Raw genomic sequence first — 10,667 nt, forward strand, 5'->3', positions numbered from 1 at the left:
ATGCCAACAATCTCCCCCTTTGGACTTGATGGCAACCACCACACCAAGTCACTCTCCCCCTTTGACATCAAGGGCAAAGGGCTGTGCTCCCCCTGAGGACATGCTGATACCTCTGCTTGGCTGTGCTGACTCGTGCTCCCCCTGACAGTAGGCCAGATCTGCAAAAGATGTTCTTCAACAAGAACCAAGACTTATACACCATAAGGGACCGTCCTATCACCAAAAGACTCAATACATACATCCATACTCCCTACCAAGAGGGGACATATCAGAAACAACCAATTATATTACAGCATTCATCCCAGGCATAGTGGGGAAACCAACATAGGCCGTTACATGACCTTGACACCATAAAAGAAATATGACAAGAGAGATACATGACATAGAGACAACAGATCTAGACCAAGACTTAGGAAAGGCACCAGCAGCATCTGATAAACATCTTGTTAGATCAGCAACCAGGATTTCTTTCTGAGCTCCTTCTCCTGAAACCAACAACCAAAACATCTGAATGCCAACAATGCTTTATGAGACTTTTAAGCTGCTCCCCCTGAACCTGTGCCTGTTGCACTCCCTGAAACTGTGCCTGAAGAATTCTGACATTCCCATTGCTGTTCAGAACTCCAGAGTTTTCCCTTGCTGTTCAGAACTTCATATACGCGATTTTTCCTGTATAAAACAGCGTATGTACGCGGATATACTTTCTGCAACAAGCGTCCAACATATACACGACTTACCCATCATGAAACCGCGTGTATACGCGCATATCCCTTCCGTAACCTGCGTATACCAAATTTTCCTGTAGAACAAACAAACTTCAACAACAGGATGAAGCATCAACTACTCCCAGCTTTTGTCTGAGATATTCAAAAGTTTCCCTGGGCAGTGGTTTTGTGAGAATATCAGCAACTTGCTCCTTAGAAGGAACATACTCCAACTTGACCTTCTGCTCAAGCACTTGTTCCCGAAGAAAATGGTACTTGATTGGTATGTGCTTGGTCTTTGAGTGCATGACTGGATTCTTTGAAATGCTGATTGCACTTGTATTATCACATAAGATAGAGACAGGTGGAGTGCAAGTGATTTGAAAGTCCTGCAAGGTCTGCATCATCCAAAGAAGTTGTGTGCAACAAGATGCTGCAGCCACATATTCTGCTTCAGCTGTAGATAAGGCAATCGAACTTTGTTTCTTGCTGAACCAAGATACTAATCTGGAACCCATGAAGAAAGCACCTCCACTTGTGCTTTTCCTATCATCCACACTTCCAGCCCAATCTGCATCTGTGTAAGCATGAAGAGTGAGATCTGTATTTCTAGGATACCATAAGCCATAGTTTTGGGTCCCTTGAAGATATTTGAAGATTCTTTTGACTGCCTGAAGATGAGTTTCCTTTGGGTTGGCTTGAAATCTTCCAACCATTCCTACTGCATGTGTAATATCTGGTCGAGTACCTGTCAAATAAAGCAAACTCCCAATCATGGATCTATAAGTGGGTTGGTGAACTGCTGCTGATTCATCATTTGCACTGAGGCTGCATCCTGTAACCATGGGTGTACATACTGGCTTTGACTCTTCCATGCCATACTTCTTCAAGATCTGCTTGAGGTATTTGGTTTGAGACAAGAAGATACCTCCTTCATTTTGTTGGATTTGCAATCCAAGAAAATATGTCAATTCTCCAAGAAGTGACATTTCGAATTCTTTCTGCATAACCAAGGCAAAGTTTTGACTCATGGTCTCTTCATTGCTGCCAAAAATAATATCATCTACATAAACAACAAGAATTAGCAATTTGTTATTTTCAACTTTTATATAGAGATTGCTATCTGCTGATCCTTTTGAAAAGCCTTGTTGGTGAAGATATTTGTCCAACCGATAGTACCAAGCCCTTGGAGCTTGTTTGAGTCCATAGAGTGCCTTTTTCAATCTACATACAAGGTTTGGGTCATTCCCAAGAATGAAACCATCTGGCTGCTCAATATATACTTCTTCTTCTAAGTCTCCATTCAAGAAGGCTGATTTCACGTCCATTTGAAATACCTTGAAATTTTGAAAGCTTGAGAGAGCAAGGAACATTCGGATGGCCTCTAGTCTTGCCACAGGAGCAAAGGTCTCTTCAAAATCTATTCCTTCTTGCTGTGCATACCCTTTACAAACAAGTCTGGCCTTGTTTCTAATTACTTCTCCATTTTCATTTAATTTATTCTTGAAGACCCATTTTGTTCCTATTACATTCTTATCTTTTGGTCTAGGAACTAATTCCCAAGTGTTGTTCTTTTCGATTTGCTCAAGTTCTTCATCCATTGCTTTGACCCAACATTCATCTTTGCATGCCTCTTTCACATTTTGTGGTTCAATGGAGGAGAGTAGTGCCAAGTAGCTTGAAGCTTCTGCAAGTGTCCTTCTTGTTTGTACTCCTGCTTCTTTCTGCCCCACAATCTGAGTTTCTGGATGATTCTTTTGAACATATCTGGATGGAGTCTTCTCTTCCGTTCTTGTCTGCTCCTCTGGTTCTTCTTGAGATTCTTCTTCTTCTTGAGGTTCTTCTTCTTCATTATTTCGCCTTTGAGAGTAACCTTCATCTTCTTCAATGTCTTCATGATGAACTTGCCTAGGAATATATCCCTTCTCATCAACCACTATATCAATACTGTCAACAATTCTGCCAAGTCTTTTATTGTAGCACTTGTATGCTTTGCTATGTGGAGAATAACCAAGAAGAATGCCCTCATCTGCTCTAGGTTCAAGTTTGCCAAGTTGCTCATCAGTATTCTTGATATAACATTTGCTCCCAAAGATTTTGAAGTGCTTCACGGAAGGAGTTTTACCACTCCAAAGCTCATGAGGTGTTTGAGTGCTGTTTACTCGGACATTTGTTTTGTTAAGAATAATAACAGCAGCATGTGCAGCTTCACCCCAGAAGGTTGCAGGAGTACCTGATTCATCGAGCATAGCACGAGCCATTTGTTGAATAGTTCTGTTCATTCTTTCCACAACCCCATTTTGCTGAGGAGTTCTAGCTGTAGAGAATTCTCTTCTTATCCCATGTTCATCGCAGAAATCGAAAAATTCATTTGATGTGAACTCCCCACCTCTGTCAGATCTGAGGCACTTAATTTTGTGTCCTGATTCATTTTCAGCCAATGCTTTGAAGGATTTGAATTTTTCGAATGCTTCATCTTTGTGCTTCATAAGCCCTAACCAAACAAACCTTGAGAAATCATCAATGAATAATATCAGATATTCTTCTCCTCGAGGTGTCCTTTTCCTAAATGGACCACATACATCTGTATGGACTAGCTCAAGAGGCAAGCTAGCTGATCCTTCCTTCTCTGGAAAGTTAGTTCTGGTTTGCTTTCCAAACTGACAAGATTTGCATATGGTGTTGTCTGGAATTTTGATATCTGGAAGATCGCGAACTGCCTGATATTTGCATGCTTTCCTTATTTGTGAGAAACTTAGATGTCCCAACCTTCGATGCCATAACCAGTGCTCTTCATCCTTGCTAAGATAGCATTGTTGTTGTCCTTCTTCAAATATGTACAGATTATTTGGAGTTCTTTTTCCCTTGAGAACTGTTTTTCCTGTATCAAGATCACGAACAAGACATCCATTCGATCTAAAAATAACCTCGGTTTTTTGATCACACATCTGGCTGACACTTAGAAGATTATGCTTCAATCCATCAACATATAAAACATTTCCAGCCTTGACCTTTTCTTTCAAAGGAGCAATACCTTTTCCTTTTATAGTTGCAGGAGTATCATTTCCAAAAGAAACTTTCTTTCCCTTTTCTAAAGTAGAATAAGATTCAAGTTTTTCTTTATCACCTGTCATATGTTTCGAACATCCACTGTCAATGTACCATAGATTTTCCTGTCCTTCTGCATAAAATGCTATCCCACATCTTTCTGTTTGAGGTTCCTTTATTCTCCATGTTTTGGTGCTTGTGGCTTGTTCCTTTTTCTCTTGAAACCTGCTCCTGCATTCAGAGTCTTTATGACCAAAATTATTGCAAATAGAACATTCAACTTCATTTTCAAGAACCGAAAAGTTGTTATAGGTCCTTTTTGTAATCCCTGTCATACTTCTTTGTTTTTGAGCTTCCCTAGTCATGATTGTTTTATATGCAACACATTGAGCTGCTCTGTGACCAAAGTTGTGGCAAGAAAAGCATTGTCCATTGAAGAAGCTTCTGCGGTTATTGAATCTACCAGCCAACTGATTGTAATTTCTATTTTCATCTATTCTTGAGCCAAACTGAGAAGATTTTACCTGTGGTTGGTTGTAGCTTTTGTTCATCCTTAAGGAGGATTGTCCCTGATAGTTTCTGTTTGTAATTCGTCCCTGCTTTACCTGATTATCTTCATTGTTCTTCCGCTCATTTCTTCTTGCTGCATCAAGATAACTTTTTGAGGTGGATGCTTGAGAGGTTTCTCCATTATAGCCCAAACCTGTCTTGTTTAGAGGAGACCGCTGCACACTGATAATCTCATCCAAAGTTTCAGATCCTTTGACAAATTTAAGATTAATAGCTTTTGTTTTCTCAATTTCTTTTCTGAGACCAACAATTTCACCTTCTAGTTTTTCAAGATGTTTTTCCTTTTCATCAATCTGAAATTGCAAAGTATCAATGATCACATTCTTTTCTTCTATGCCTCTCTTGAGTCTAGTGATTTCATTATAGAGATTATCCACATCTACAACATCCTCATAATCATCATCTTCAAATGCCATTAACAGCTTATATTTATTTCCTTGTTCATCTTCATCACTGTTTGATAAGCCATCACTATCTTCATGGGTGTAGTAACTTTTCTTATTTGCACTTTGTTTCTTGTTCCATCTAGCAGGTTCTTTTCCTTTATCCTTATAAGGACATTTTGCAGCATAATGACCTACTCTCCCACAAGCAAAGCATTTGAAAGGTAGCTTACCTCTGAACCTTCCAGAACCCCTTTGAAGATTTCTGACAAAATTTGATTCTTCTTCCTCTTCTTCTGGAACATGGCTTGCTTCATAGTAATCGTCTTTTCCTGATGCCTTAAAAGCAGCTTCCCTTCTGTCAGATGGACCTCCCTTTCTCATTTCATAAGCGGTTAGAATTCCATGTAGCTGAGACATAGTGAGAACACGGAGATTTTCTTTTTCTTCTATTGCAGATACTTTAGATTCAAACTTGGGGGATAATGATCTTAGAATCTTTTGAACTACTATAGTTTCTCTTATTTCTTCACCCAAATTTTTCATACAATTAACAATCTCATCTACCCGAAGAAAATAATTAGCCACACTTTCATCATTATACATCTTGAGAGTCTCATATTGAATCCTGAGAGTTTGAAGTTTAGCTTGCTTTACCTGTTCATCTCCTTCATAGCTAGTGATCATTTTGTCCCATATTTCTTTTGCTGATTTGAAGTGCATGACCTTCATGAATTCTGTTTGAGATATACTTCCTAATAGAGTACTGACTGCTTTTGCATTTGTTTCATACTTCTTTTTCTCAGCTGGATCTGTAGGAGTAGCTGAAGGAAAAGCATAGCCTGTTTCTACAATGTTCCAAACTTCTGTACCAAGAGATTGAAGATATGCAGTAACTCTTACCTTCCAATAATTGAAATTTGTCCCATCAAAAATCGGTGGCCTGATTGATGCTTCTTTCTCGTAGCTGCTCATGATGAATGATCTACCTTCAAGCGATCAAGCTTCTCTGAAGGACCTGCTCTGATACCAATTGTTGGAAATAATACTGAGAGGGGGGGTGAATCAGTATTATCAGATCAATCAAACTTTTCAATGCTCAGAAACATATACGCTACTTCAGTTAGGTGAACCAGCGTGTACACGCTACTGTGGTTAAGTAAAACAGCGTATAAGAAGAAAACTCATAATTTAGTTAGCTTATTCTTCAGTTAAGTTCATCAGGACATTATTCACCACATTAACAGTAAGCAGGTGCAGTATAACAGAACAGATCAAAAACCACACACATGAACACCAAGATATAAGGTGGAAACCCAATGTGGGTGAAAACCACCTGCTGCAAGTTGTCTCTATCTTTCTTTAATAAGAAACTTCAGTTTACAATATTTTGTACTGGTGCAGCCTTGTACCAGTACGCAGGCTACAACCTGCAGAAGGCTACAACCTTCTCTCGTTCTCCAAACTTCCTTGGAAGGGAGCTCCAACCCCCTTTGCTCTTGTACTAGCCAAGATACTAGTACGTAGGTGCTGGCCTACAATATTCTTTCTTTCAGGTATCACTTTTCATACATTTTCAGACTGGATATTCCTGAAGCACATCATTCAATCTGTAGAACCCAATTCATTCAACTTTCATAACAGATCCATGAAGCATAAAACAACCAATACTAGAATTATCAAACTTTGAATCACTGAACCACTGAACCCTGTCAATCACCAGATACCAGAACCCAGAGCAGTCTACAGAACTCTGCAATAACAGTCAGATCCAACTGCAAAACCCAAAAATAAGCTTTAAGAGATATACGCTACTTCAATGAGCGAAACCCGCGTGTACACGCGTTTTTACTTAAGCCAACCTGCGTACAGATCTAAAAATAGATTCTCTCAACTTGCAGCTGTACCATACATCAGTTAGATCCAGAACATAATATTGCGACAGTATGCAGATCTAGAAATACGCATAATCAACCATATCATAATAGAGCATTTCAAACCATTAGATCCCGATTTGTCCTTAGATCTAGTCTTCCATCCGCCGATGTGATTTCTCCTTAGCTCATATCAAGCAACCCGAACCCTGCATATCAGATCTCTTTCTCTCTTAGATATTCAAGCCTTGTCGAAAGATGATATTGCCTAATGATCTTCTTCTCCTTATATAGCCTTAGGCCTTTCTCAATACCAAGAGCCAAAACCATAGTAACACAATACCATCAACTTTAAAACTAGGGATCGACACGCCCGTCGAGACATAATGGTCCGAAATCATAGGCACAACTTCCAAGGACTAACCACCATGGACCAAAGGAACCTTTCCACATACACGCGCTTTTTCTGAATAGAACTAGCGTGTACACGCGACTTGGGCTTAACGAAACGGCGTGTATGAGCTTCCTTGGCATGCTGTACTGAGATCTGTCTTCTGATTATGAGCTTCCTTGGCATGCTGTACTGAGATCTGTCTTCTGATTAAGTTGCCATCACCTGTACCAACCTCTGAGTGAGTTGCCATCAAGGACAACACTTAAATCATAATGCCAACAGCAACCAGCCCAATGCCTTAATTTATAGTGCAATGGAGGGAAGTTACTAGGTCCACCTTCAAAGGAATAAAGCCCTCCTTCAAAGGGATAAGCTCCTCTCATCAAGGGATTAGCTCCTTTAGTTTTGGGATGCATGAACCACCTAGAAGCGAACCATCCACGTCAAGATTCCTTCTAGAATCATCCAGAATTAACCCAAAGTGAGTTTTTAAGAATAAACCTGCACCCTTTTGACTTTCACAGGGGTCCGCACCCACTCCTTTAGAGACAGAGCGGGCAGGTCCATAGGTAACATGACCATGGGGTGTGGGACCGTAGGTAACAATAAGAGAAAGTGCGGAACTAGAGCTTTATTGATTTTTAAGGACTTTCTCTCATTTTTAAAGCTTGACATGAAGAGCTAAGGTTTGAGACTTGATAAGGAGGACAGTATGAATGATGATAGACCCATACTGACTGCAAATAGTCATGGTGACAATATTTTGTGTAATAGATTGCCCCCTAAAGTGCGAAGTCTGTAGTAGACGAGGATTTCATTTATCATCTAAGAAGAGTGAAGTACTTTATCATTTCGAGGATCACCTTGTGGAGAGCCCGGTTGGAACTTGTAAAAACATTCAATACAAAATATATATCTGAGATCATATCATCGCTGAGGTAGGCATTCCCATACTCAGATCAAAAATGACTAGAAAACTAACTACTGCTCTGATATAGGAATGATCTTGTAATACATCACAAGTATAAACACATGTAGACACAGTATGGACGCAACCATCTGTTTATGAATAGTCTACTGTATAATGAATACAAAATTCCTCGCAGCCTGGATGGTGGAAACTAGGTCCAGGGTCTTGATTTCTACTTCCTGAAATAGTACGATTCTATCCATGTGAATGAATGTGTCGAAGTCGAACATGGTAGAAACCACTTAATTACCAGTCAATGATGTAAACTGTTAACAAGTGTGATAGAAACCACCAGTAATGTCAATGGCTCTCAAAGTACTCAGTATAATCCATGAGATGTGAATAGATGTCTTGATGTCAAACATGTCACGGAATCCTTTGCTCGAAGGTCAATGATGCAACCTATCATCGAAGGCAAGAAACCTGCCATTGAGGCATGCATATCCCAAGGTACTGACGATTTCTAGATTATCTTTCTAGATAATGAGCTGAATTTGATAGAAAGCGATCCGTCATAGGCAAGCCCACAACACGAAATCATAGATCAAGTTTGAAGAAATATAGTTGCAAGGACTGACTCAGGGATGGTCAAGATGGATGACAGATATTTTGCAGATGAATGGTTTATTCGCACTGACCTCTTGAACACATAACGACACAACAGATGGTTTGGTGACAATTGACCCAAAGTTAATACCCAGAAACCGGCTGAAGACTTTCAATATGGTTTGATCAACTGTTAGGCAAAGGATTTCCCAACCCAGGTGAATAAAAAGTGTCATGTTCAAGAGTGGTTAAATGTTTTTCTGAGACACAAAGTATGACAAACAGGCTCATTTTTCTCTCTTTTCCCCCACCATTTCTGGAAAGTACCTCTTTATTTTTGACAAGCTTGAGGAGGATAACATTTGCTTGATTATAAGCTTATCCTTCAGATGAGTCCAACTTAGTTTAAATTCGAACCCTAAGAAGGAGTGGTCCATTCCTGTTTGTAATTGAACAGGTCATTTACTGTTAAATTTTAACGAGTCTAGTATAGGAGATACTCGGCATTTTTCAATTTTAGGGAGTTTGAAAAAACTTAAGAAAACTCCCTGGTTGTCCTTTTTCATAAATTTGTGTCTCCCAAGCTCGAAAAAGTATAAAATAATACTTGAGAGAACCGCTTGATCATTACGACCAAGGAGTACTTTTCATAATTAGTGCCTCTGATTCGAAAAAGTAAAAAAGCGATCAATGACATGTCGTTTTATAACCAATATCGAATTTGAAACGACAAAAATCCAGAAATATTTTCATGTTTTTACAATCAGAAAAGGGTTGTAAGTGGACCGTCTTTTTGGTTCCATTTTAACGAGCTTAAAAATAAAAACTCGGAAATCTTTTCATATTTTAGGAGTCAGAAAGGAGCTTAAAGGTGACTTTAATGTTTTTTGTCGAAAATGACCAATTTTGCCTGAAAAATCCATTATCTTGCACAAAAACTCAAACATTACTCATACCTATTTAAAATAGATAAAAATGCTTCAAAAATTACCTCTTTAAAGTAAAAAATAAACAAATTAAAAACTCATTTATTCAAAAAAGCTTATAAAAAGGGTTTTTGTAAATTCATTTTTATCGTTCGACTTCAGAGTGAGAAAAAAGAGCTTTTGGTCAGAAACTTCCCGTGAAGATTGCGGAAAATCCGTCCGTTGGAATCGAACGCCATCTCCTCTAGGTAATCCACATCATCTTACTCTTTCATTTCATCTGTTTGAAAGTTGTTTTTAGGGCTTTATTTTGTTTTTTAGGAAATTTTTAGGTTAAAAACACGCAGGCGGGGGTCCGCAGGCATAGCATAGGAAACCTGCGGACCACAACTTTTTTCGTAAAAGGAAAAAATTCAGGGGCCCGCACCTGCCGTTAAGGCAGAGTGCAGACCCACGCACTGTCTCTAACACAAAGGATGTGGTCCCCGCAGCAAAGGTTTTCAAACTTAAAATTTTCAAATTCCACCCAAAAATTTTGATTTTAAATATTCTAATCCGCCTTTTTATTGAATGTAGGGTATACATCATGCTTGATTGGTGGGAACGGGAGCACGAGGATGTGGATCTCGTCATGATTAATCATCAACCTTTGATTGATGCATTGAAGGCATGCGATTTATACAAATTCTGGGCCATACCTGGCATGAGGGCCCAGGTGGACTTTTTGCAGTGGCTGGTAGATAGGTGGAATATACAGGACCATTGTTTCTTTATTGGTGGCCACCAGCTCGAAATGGAGTCAGAAGACATTTTCTTTTTGACTGGTTTGCCTAAGAGAAGTGAACATTTGACTCTATTCGTGGCTAGGCCAGGTGGCCAATCTGTTGATAGCCTCCGGCTAGAGTTTTGTAACGACCAAACTAGAGACAAAGGGATTGATATCAAAACCATCTCCCATCCTGAGCTCAAAGTGATTGTGTTTACTGTTACCAGGCTCTGCGGAAGCGCAGCACTACATGTGGCCACTAGATCCCAAATACGGATGGCAGTAGACTGCTTTCGAGGCACCATCTTCAACTGGTGCGAGGCTGTGTTGGCTAATATAAAAGGCCAACTGACTAGAGCAAAGAACAGACAACTGAAGACCTTTGGATATGGTGCTTTAGTTGTGAGCTTTGGTCTAGAGAGGGTCCCAATGTTGGTCGCACAACATCTTACCGTTGGAGCTGGACTTCCCCAAGAGCCAAAATGA

Source organism: Pinus tabuliformis, chromosome X, assembly GCF_031772625.1.
Source record: "Pinus tabuliformis cultivar Carrire ecotype Pingquan chromosome X, CPIR1, whole genome shotgun sequence".
NCBI lineage: Eukaryota > Viridiplantae > Streptophyta > Pinopsida > Pinales > Pinaceae > Pinus > Pinus tabuliformis.